This window comes from Camponotus vicinus, unplaced genomic scaffold (genome assembly GCF_025532165.1).
Source record: "Camponotus vicinus isolate PSW18456_S1 unplaced genomic scaffold, iyCamVici1.0 SCAF_1, whole genome shotgun sequence".
Classification (NCBI taxonomy): domain Eukaryota; kingdom Metazoa; phylum Arthropoda; class Insecta; order Hymenoptera; family Formicidae; genus Camponotus; species Camponotus vicinus.
The window spans coordinates 19,143,239-19,153,980 of record NW_028141945.1 but is presented as its reverse complement, the minus strand read 5'-3'; the positions used below and the strand labels follow the sequence as shown (position 1 = coordinate 19,153,980).

Here is a 10,742-nt window from a genome sequence, read left to right as displayed (position 1 = left end):
GTTTTTTTTATCTTTTAGATCGAAGATTAAAGTTTTATCTGTAAGTCCTTTTGATGCTGCATTGTGAGGTTATAGGGTTATGAGGTTTTAAGGGGTTATAGGGTTGTGGGGTTTTAAGGTTAATATTATCCAAGATTTAGGTTGAAATCTCACATATCTGCTGTTTCATGCGTTTATTGGGTTATTGGGGTTTGAGAATTAGGGTTTTGAGGTTATGGACTTTTAGGTTATGAGATTTAGGGTTATTAGTTATCGTTTTTACAGTTAAAGGGTTACAAGGGTATAAAGTTATAAGGTTAAATGAGGTTTCATGGTTGATAAGGTTGGATTTTACCATTTTTAGCTATTTTTTGAGGTTAGGAAAAATGCTGACGTGATAGAGAAAAATAGGTTGCAGATTCGGTTTCAGCGACCCCACAAACATATTATGCACTAGGTCTGGTCCATGGAACCTTCCATCGATTTTATTTTGTGGTCCTGTGTAATTGTTTACACCATAACTTTTTTGAGAAATTAAATTTTTTATGAAACTATATCTTCCCTAATTTTTGAATTTGTGAAGCTATATCTTCTCTATTGTAAATAATAAAATATATATGCAAATGTAAAAGAATTATATAGATAAGAATATAAGCATATATATAGAATAGAGGAGTAGAAGGGTACAGATAACAATATGAGAAATTGAATATCAGCATCACATAAATAGGTCAAATCTAATTTGAAAGCTAGAAAAACGTGTTTGTTGATTTTTAGTTTATCTTTTATGTTTTGAACTTTTAGGTATTCCTAAATTTTAAAATATGCATTTTAGCGATGTGTCTTCTGTATTACTCAATCAATAAGTTATATTCATCGATTTCTTCGAACGTACTATTAATAGTTTTTATCCATTCATTTATTTGTTTCTCATTTTCTTTTTCGGATTTCGTAGATTTTTTCTTCTTTGTATAATGTTTTACATTTTTTTTCTCCTCTTCTTCTTCACCACTATCTTCTAAAAAGTCATATTTTATGGTTCGTTTTCTTTTGTATGAATGCTGAGGTGGCTGTAATATTTTAAATGACAATTAATAGTGATATCATATGAAAAATATATTGCTACACTATTAATAATATAAATACCTTCGTAAAATGCGAGGGCTCTAAATCCATGAATAAAGGAATCACAGTTCCAAAATTTGATAGTCTCTCTGTTTCAGACAAGACATCAAATGTGTCAGAAAAGTTGAGAAAATTTACATTTTTATCTTTCTGCTTCTCTGTAAGTGATTTGTCAACTTCAACATGCGCTTGATTTGATGCTTGTTTGTTGTCATTAATATCTGGTTTTGTTTGCAACAAGTTCTTTATTTCTCCCAACGAAATTCTAGCAGGTACTGCAGGTGCTTGTACAACATGTTTATTTGTATCTATTGCCTGAGCATTTTCTGAAGTTTGATTAGTTGGAAGTTTTTTTCGAATTATATTGTGTTTTTTGTGGAAAGTCGTTTTTTTTCCTTTCTTTTTCTCTTCCACATTTATTCTTTTTATTCATCTCTATATTTTCTTTATCTTCTTCCATATTTTCTTTACTTATTTCTATATTTTCTTTATTTATCTCCATATTTTCCTTATTATTTTCAAATCTTAACTTTGGCGTACTTTGAATAAAATGTTTAGACCAAGAAAACATTGATAATCCGATTGTCGGAGGTCGCCAAGGACTTCCCAGATCCAAGGTACTTGTCTTCAAGATAGGGGACAGAGATTCAGTCAATAATGAACAATTCAATGTGTTGTTTTGTTGTTTTACCGAGGTTTTATTATCAAATATATTTTTTGGCCGAAAGGGCTCAATATTGCGTGATGGTTTAATGACTGTAATATTGTCTGCATTTTCGATAGATATAATTTTTGGCATCTTCTTTTCTATATTTTCCTCCATTGATTCTCTTCCCACTTCAATATCTGTATTTATGTTTGATGATGCAATTTTACTCATAGTATCTTCCTTTACTGATTCTTCTACTATCTGAATATTTGTATCCGTTCTTGGTACATCAGTTTTTTTATCCTCCTTTGTCGATTTTGTAACTATCAATCCTATTGCAGAATCTGAAGGATTACTTTGGGTAGGCTTCGTAGGATTTTTACTAAGTTCAAAAGATTTATTTTCTTGATTGTTAATTATTTTCGATTGTATAGTAACCTTTTTACGTGTAGTCTTCTTAGTTGTCTTGTCTTTCTTTTTGTTAATTTTTTTCTTAGTAGTTTTCTCTATTGTATCATTAGTATCAAACATAAAATCATATACATTATTCTTGTTTTCTACAGATTTCTCAAAAGTCATGGCTTTGTATACAGGTACTTTTTTATTGTTTTTCAAAGAGTGACCGCAAAATCAGTGGTTTTTTCGCCTATTTTTGGTCCCGCGATATTGGAGCTGAATTGTGTGTCAAATGATACCTTATGACAAGACATCAATCACAAAAAATTTTTAAGTTGAGGTGAGAATTGATTCCAGAGATATGGGAGGTCAAAGTAGTCAAAATTCATTAACTCGTCAGCCCGTACGCTTTAAAGCACGAATTTTTCTTTCAGTCCGATAATTTAAAACTTCGTACCCGGGGGTTTTGCTAGCTGCTGACAATGAATTTGAAGTCAGATTTTTAAAATTCATAATGGCCGATTTAATATGGCGGACCATGTATTTAAAAAATGTTTTAATTTCTTTTTCTTGTTAAGTAAATCGATCCACAAGTATGTGTGAAAACACATACTAAGATTTAGTTTTCTTGATTTTGTTCCTTGGAAATGGTTATGGATATATTACAAATATCAGGATTAGGTACATGTATCCCACGATATTGGCCATATCCAAGGAACCACACAATTGTCATAACGTTAATGAATTTTAATAACTTTGACTTCCCATATCTTTGGAACCAATTCTCACCTCAACTTAAAAATTTTTTGTGATTGATATCTTGTCATAAGGTATCATTTGGCACACAATTCAGTTCCAATATCGCGGGACCCAAAATAGGCGATTTTTGCGGTCACTCTTTATTTTCTCTATTATTACTAAACTGTCTTGCTTCTTTAATGGAATATATTGCTGCAGCAATTTTGAATCTTCACAGTAATTTTTTTTATTCCGACGGGGACGTAAGCGTCTTGATAATGGTAGACTGTTATTTGCAGATATATTTGTTTTTGATACATGTAAACTTTTATCTTTTGCACTAATATTAATCTTTTGTGAACTTTTATTGGTAGTGATGATTTTTTTAGATCTGAGTCTTCCAGATGCAGCTTTTGAAGATGGTTCATGAGAATTCAGACGAGAAGAACGTGTAAATACTCCAGTTGTAGACATTATGGTTTATTTCTGGAAACATAATGATAAATATTTGTTTATTATATATTTTTGATATACAATCTTATAGCAAATTTAATTTATTGCACTTTAATGCGTATTAAGTGCTATTTAGATTAAATATGACTTGCGAAAGTCCTTAGTTATTTATATCAATTTCAATATTAATCAAATACAGAATTGAATAAATATCTTAGAACTTATATCTGGAGATAGTTTTTCCAATTTATATTAACAAAAAATTTATATTGATACTTAAATAACATGGAAATAGTAATTTGATACAATTATTTATTATTTTACATGCTTGATTAAACATTGCGTTCTTGCTTATACAACATATATAATCTCATTTCAACAAAAGTAAATATCTTTCTCCTACTTATTGTTAGATTGATACTGCAGCGCATCTCCAGACATATAAGCCCAGACAGCACAAAAAGGCCAAAAGATGTCTTAAAGACGTCTAGAGGACTTTAAGACATCTTTAAGTTGTCTTTTAGATGTCTTTTGGACATGTGTGCTGTCTGGGAGCCCTATAATGAGGTACATCAATGCATGCAACCAAATTCATTATTACTTTATGAGAAATTTAGATAAAAAATATGAGAAACTTTGAAAAAAATTATTGAAGGTATTAATATTATTATACATTCTTAGTAAAATTAAGGTTAGAATTTATTGCGGTAAAAAAAAAGTATATAAAGAATCTAATTTTTTCCATAAAGTGTATGTAATATTTTACATATACGTAGAGATTACGCGGCATAATAAAATTCTCGTTATAAATGATACTAAATTAACCTTTTTTCTTTTTAATACAAAAACATCTTATGATCAGTGTTGCCAGATACTGGAGGAAGAAGTGTAGTACCAACTTAGAGAAGTAGTAGTATCAGAGAGAAGACTGAGAGATGTCATGGCCTGCTTTTAGGTGATCCCTGAAAGCGATACTCCCTCTATGGACATTGAAAACGTGGACATGAACTACAAAGCCGAAGTCCATGAATGTTCTCAGGCCGGTATTCATAGTCCGGTCTTATATTTAAGATCGTCTTTAGTTCATCTTCAGATAATCCATAGCCAATAAAATGATACATACAATATCTAAAGATGAACTTAAGACGATCTTAAATATAAGAACGGATTATGAATACCGGCCTCAGAGGGTAATATATAATGTGCACAATTTCTGGTTTTGTTCCGTGCTATGTGCACAATTTCTGGTTTTGATCCGTGCTATGTGCACGAAATTCCGGTAGCACCAGTGCTGTATAACAAGATATCTATGTATGTAAATTGATAGTAAATAAATTATTCAATCGCGAAAAATACTGTAATATTCAAAGATGAAATAAATATTTTTCTATATTCATTGTCATATTTATATCTTTTATTTACAAAACACAAAATGATGCTGTGGGAAAAACATTTTTACCCGTATTTCTATAAATCTTCTTAATTAGCAGTAAACTGATCTTTGATATTTATCAATCATTTTTTTAATTATTTAAAAATTTAATTATTAATACATGTATAGAATTTGTCAAATTAATCACTGATTCTTCTGAAGTTTTTATAATTAAGACACGAAAAATATAGATGTTGCAAAACCTTCCTTTATATAAAATATTAAGAATTCATATGTTCTATTTTAATATAGCTAACATTATTTTTATATATTTTTATTATAATTTTCATACCAGCATAATATTTTTATGCTTAAGGGGATCCTAAAGTGACTTTTTTACCGATATAACATTATATTTCTTTTTGTATCGAAATCTTTTTATTAATTGCACAGAATAGTAAATGCTTCTCCACGATTAAAGTACACACAGAAACAAACAGGGAACCTCTGATTTTATGTTAAAAACCAAAAAAAATTGAAAAATCGTAAAAAAGTCGTAACAATATTTGCTTAATATAAAAGTTTTGCAGTTTGTATGTACAAAATAAGATAGGTTCCCGCTAGATATTGCACGAAGGAATATAAATAAACTTTTAGAAATGAGTTTAGAAGCATAATGAAAAAGATTTCGGTTTAGAAACCGAAATCTTTTTCATTATGCTTCTAAACTCATTTCTAAAAGTTTATTTATATTCCTTCGTGCAATATCTAGCAGGGACCTATCTTATTTTGTACATACAAAACAAATATTGTTACAGAAGCCGATAAAAAGATTGTAATTTTTCCCTTTTTTTTTGTTTTTTAACATAAAATCGGGAGGTTCCCGGTTTGTTTCTGTGTGTACTTTAATCGTGGAGAAGCATTTACTAGTCTGCGCAATTAATAAAAAGATTTCGGTACAAAAAGAAATATAAAGTTATATCGGTAAAAAAGTCACTTTAGGATCCCCTTAATACTTTATATAATACAATGTACTAAATTATAAAATTTAATATAATTACAAAATAGTATTACTATTAATAAATAGGTTGTATGCATACTGTCTTTTAGTTTCTAATCATTTCCAATCACTATACATTTCTATCCAATATATTCTCTTCTTCGAGTTCTTGGATTATTATGGTTTATTGTATTCCTTTGTGTTTAACATCATAAAGATTACCATCACTTGTCATGCTTATTCCTTCCTATGGAGTCCATTGGAATACTTTCTTTATTCTCAGGTATAGATATTCAAATCACTGTAGTTGTATTTTTCTATTTTCTCGATTATTGTCTCTTTTTCTTTCATTTTATTTAAAAATATTAAGATAATATAATATATATTTATAATTTTGATATTTCTATTAGTCTGACTCTTCCCCTTCGATTTGTCCGGTTGACCCTACCGGTAACTACGGCCGATATTCATAATTCACTCTTAGGCTAATATTACATTTGTCGTACGACAAATTTTTTAAGCACATTGAGTGGGTGCGGGATAATAATTTTTTTGAATCTTTAGAAACTATTTATCCCGCAGCCAATCAATGTACTTTAAAAATTTATTGTACGACAAATGTAATATCAGCCTTATATTTAAGATCGTCTTAAGTAAGTTGAAATATAACTATTTTACTAACTAAACGGAATCTTAAAAAGCAATCTAAGATCATACTTAAAATGATCTTAAATATATGAATATCGGCGTACATTACCGCCGGTATAGGTCTCAGGTTCACGAGAGTACTTAAACCTCCCCACCTAGCAAATGCCTTCGTTAAGGTAAAACATCGAGGAGGAAAGATTTTTTTAAATTTCTTTTTCATTTTATTTTTATTTTCTTTTAATATAGAGTTTCCAAACAGAAAATATAATACACATAAAATATATATTACATAATTATAATATATGCAACGTAAATTACAATTAATTTGCAATTACATAAAAAACACATTACAAAATAAATTACAAATTAAATTATTAACTAACATAAAAAATATTAACATAAACGTACTAACATAAACATATTCTTAACATATTCTTAACATATTAAATTATTAATTAACATAAAAGTAATTACATTACAAATATATATATTACAAAATATATGACAAAATATAATACAAATTTAATATAAAATATAATTCGAAATTTAATACAAAATAATTTATTACATGGAATAATTTATTACACGAAAATGTCCAAAATATACGTATGATATTAAATTTACTAAAAATTTTTACATAGTCTAGACGAGACTGATCAGCGAAGATTAATTACGCGACATTTATTATTAATAATAGATATGCAATAATAGAATTTAATAAGTTTTATATTACGTAAATAATCGTGATCAACAGAATCATTATTAAAATTATTGATCGTTTCTTCGGTTGTAAAAGAAATTATTTGCATTACTGGCAGATTTTGTATAAATTATCAAAGGAAATATTCAAAATGAAAAGATAGAAATAAACTTCGAAATCAACAATTAAATTACTAAATAAATCGCGATTTAAAATTCGCGAGAAAACGCGACGAATAAATAAATCGACAATAATCGGAATATTCGATTGCGAGATACGCATAATTTTTATAATATGATAATCGAAACCATCAATAGACACGCGTGCGATATAATTATTATCACACAAATGATGACAGATGAAGATATTTTGGCAAACATTTGTGATCCGTATTGTTTATGAACATAAAATTCACTGTCCAATTTATTTGCGATTAATACGCGACTTTATACGAATTTCACGATTGAGAATAAAATACATATCCCATTTCGCGCATGATTAGCTGAATAAGATGAAATGAGCTCTATAAGCTTTAAAATATAATTAAAAATCGCGTTGTGGCCACGTATAATAGAAAATAACGGAACGAATGATTTTCAAAGTCCCTCTAATAATCGATGTAATTGTAGAGTTTAATAAGATTTAAATAATGTAAAGAATCACGTTTAAAACAGTCATTAATAAAGTTATCGATCGTCTTTTAAATTATAGAAGAAAATATTTGCACTATCAGTATTTTGCACGAACTATTAAAAACAATATTCAAAGACGTGGAAAGATAAACAAAGCTTCAATGTATAAGTCAACGATTAAATTATAAGATAAAGCGCGATTTAAAATTCCCGAGAAAACGCGACGAATAAATAAATCGATAATATTCGGAATATCCGATTGTGGTATACCTTTTATAATATAATAATCGAAGCACCTCAATAGACATTATAATCGCGCGCGATATAATTATCACATAAATGCGAAGATATTTTGAACAATTAATTCTGGATTAATTCTCAGACAATTTGATGTCTGTAATATTTACGAATACAGTACTCACTGTCCGAGTCAATTGCGAATCTTTATAAGATAAATCGCGACTCGAATTCACGGGAAAACGCATAAATAAGTCCATAATATGCGGAATATTTGATCGTGATACGTATAATTTTTATAATATAATAATCGAAGCTCTCAATAGACACGTGCGCGATATAATTATTATCGTAAATATAGAAAATCGAAAATATTTCGACAAACATTTAAGGTCTGTAATGTTTGCGAATATACAATTCACCGACCGATATATTTGCGAATTTTTAGAAGATAAATCGCGATTTAAAATTCGCGATAAAACATGACGAATAAATAAATCGATAATATTCAAAATATTCAAATGCAGATACGCGAGTGACATACCGGTAATATCCGATAAAAAGAGGAGCGATCTTAAAAATGGAGAACGATTAACATCTTGTTTCTACATCAGATTTCGTAAGATCAATCTGCGAAGAAAAGTTAAGTGATCTATTGAACGTCGGGAACTTCACTGTAGGAGGGAACGAATCCCGGATCTTCCGGACTATTCCCAATAGCAATGATTTCAGTAATAAATCAACGACAATTATCCCTCGTCATTATGTTCAATTCACGAAATTGATATGCACGTCACAAAACATGTTCTTCCATTACTAAGAAATATATTTCTTCATTGAAAATTAAATGGATATAACGATTTTATTTATAGAAATGTGATTACGAACGATTATATTTATAAATAATAAAATACATGCATCATTGGAGTTTGTGTTAAATGTGCGAACACATAATTTGGGGTACCATCTGCGCGCGCGAGACGAATCGAGCCCGATAACAGCAAGATTTAAAAAATTTCAATTCGAATAGTGTGCAAAATAAAATAAATGAAATAATATTAAATATATAATTAATTCTAGATTAATTCTCTAGATTCTTATTCTTATAACGTTTAAATTAATTATTTCTTTTCTTTTAATGAATATCTTACTGATATAGAGGTACCCATTCGATTTGTCTCGAAATTTTTAAGTATTCGCACATTTTATGTAACATTCATGTATAATTTCGCGTATATATAATACATAACATTATTAAAAATTATAAAAATATTTTGGATACGTGAATTTGTGCATGTATTTTATTATACATATATATAAAATGGTATATACCTAAAAACTAATATTCTAAAATGGCGATGTCCAATACCTGCAAATAGTTTCTTAAAAGAAACTAAAAACTAATATTAATATCCCCAGTACCTAGAAATAATTTTTCAAATGAGATAATTAATTAATAATTAATGAAATATATTCGTTCGTAATCATTTTTACCCAAAAAGTTAATAAAATTACAATATGAAATTACTTAAAAAATAAAAATTTACACACAACGCTATATCCATATTTTATCTATTATTAAATCTCTCTGGCATTAAATAATAATAATACCAATCCTAATAATGACAGAACATTTTTAACGAAGAAAAGAATAGATACATTTCTTTCATCTAAATATATATTATTTAAATTAAGTCGACGTTAAAGAAGCGTATCGTCGTTGAATTACTACCGAAATCATTACTTTCGGAAATTGCCAGGAAAACCTGGGATTAGTTCCTTCAATCTTACAATAAAAATTCCCAATTTTTAACAGGGCACTGAACTAGACGTCGCGAATGGATCTCACAAGAACCGGTGAGAAATAATTCTCCATGATGAAAATCGTTTCGACTCCTCGGCGGTACGAGCCACGCAACTTTCATTAACGTTTATCTAACGGAAAGAATAACGATAACTCTTTTATTAAAACGACAATCTCGTCTAAAAACACGAAAAGAACGTGGGAAAAACATGGTGATTTCGCAACCATAATTTATTAATTTATTTATGAATATTTTCCGATACAAAATTCGTAAATACAAATATAACTGAAAAAACAAATTATTAAATTCATAATAATTAACTCGCGATTCTATAATATCGAAGGTGATCGTTAAATTTTGTAAAGTTAATATTTAATCGTTGATTTATCACATCGAATCTTCAATCTCTTATTCGACATTTCATTATATTTAATTAGCAATATTTAGGAATCTGACAAGAGGGACAGCGATAAAATTCTTTTGTTAAAATGATAATCTTGTATAAGGACGCGAAGCGAACGTGGAAAGAACACGGTATTTTCGCAATCATAATTTAATAATTTATTTTAAGAATATTCATTTCCGCGCGATATGGAAATCATAAATAAATAAAGCTAACGGAAAGCATATCATTAAATTTATAATAATTGACTCGCGATTCTGTAACAAAGGCGTCCGTCAAATTTTATAATGCTTATATTTAATCATTAATTTAGCATCGAATTTTTACATTTTATATAAAAATTTTCCGAATTTATTAATGACTCTTTGACATGAAAATACAAACAGTTACTCTTTTATGAATATTCCAAAAATATATACTTCAGAAACAAATACTTTAATTTAATGAATTACTATTATGTTAATTATTATTATGTAATCATTATACGTATACTTTCGATAATTTTTCGTGTAATTTACATAAGAATTTACAATCGTAAATACAATTTCATATAATATAATTATAGTCATAATTGTATTGTATTTTACAATTAAAATATCAATGTT

The 10,742-nt window shown here is 28.3% G+C and overlaps 1 pseudogene across 1 annotated transcript; it reads right to left on the bottom strand.

The window, feature by feature from the left end:
* Nucleotides 1-689: 689 nt before the first annotated feature.
* LOC145959313 (uncharacterized) lies at nucleotides 690-4,264 on the bottom strand (annotated as a pseudogene). The gene is made up of 4 exons (XR_014434977.1): nucleotides 4,166-4,264; nucleotides 3,048-3,373; nucleotides 1,126-2,369; nucleotides 690-1,049 (listed from the first exon to the last, which is right to left on the bottom strand). The product of XR_014434977.1 is annotated as an uncharacterized LOC145959313 (transcript).
* Nucleotides 4,265-10,742: the final 6,478 nt, after the last annotated feature.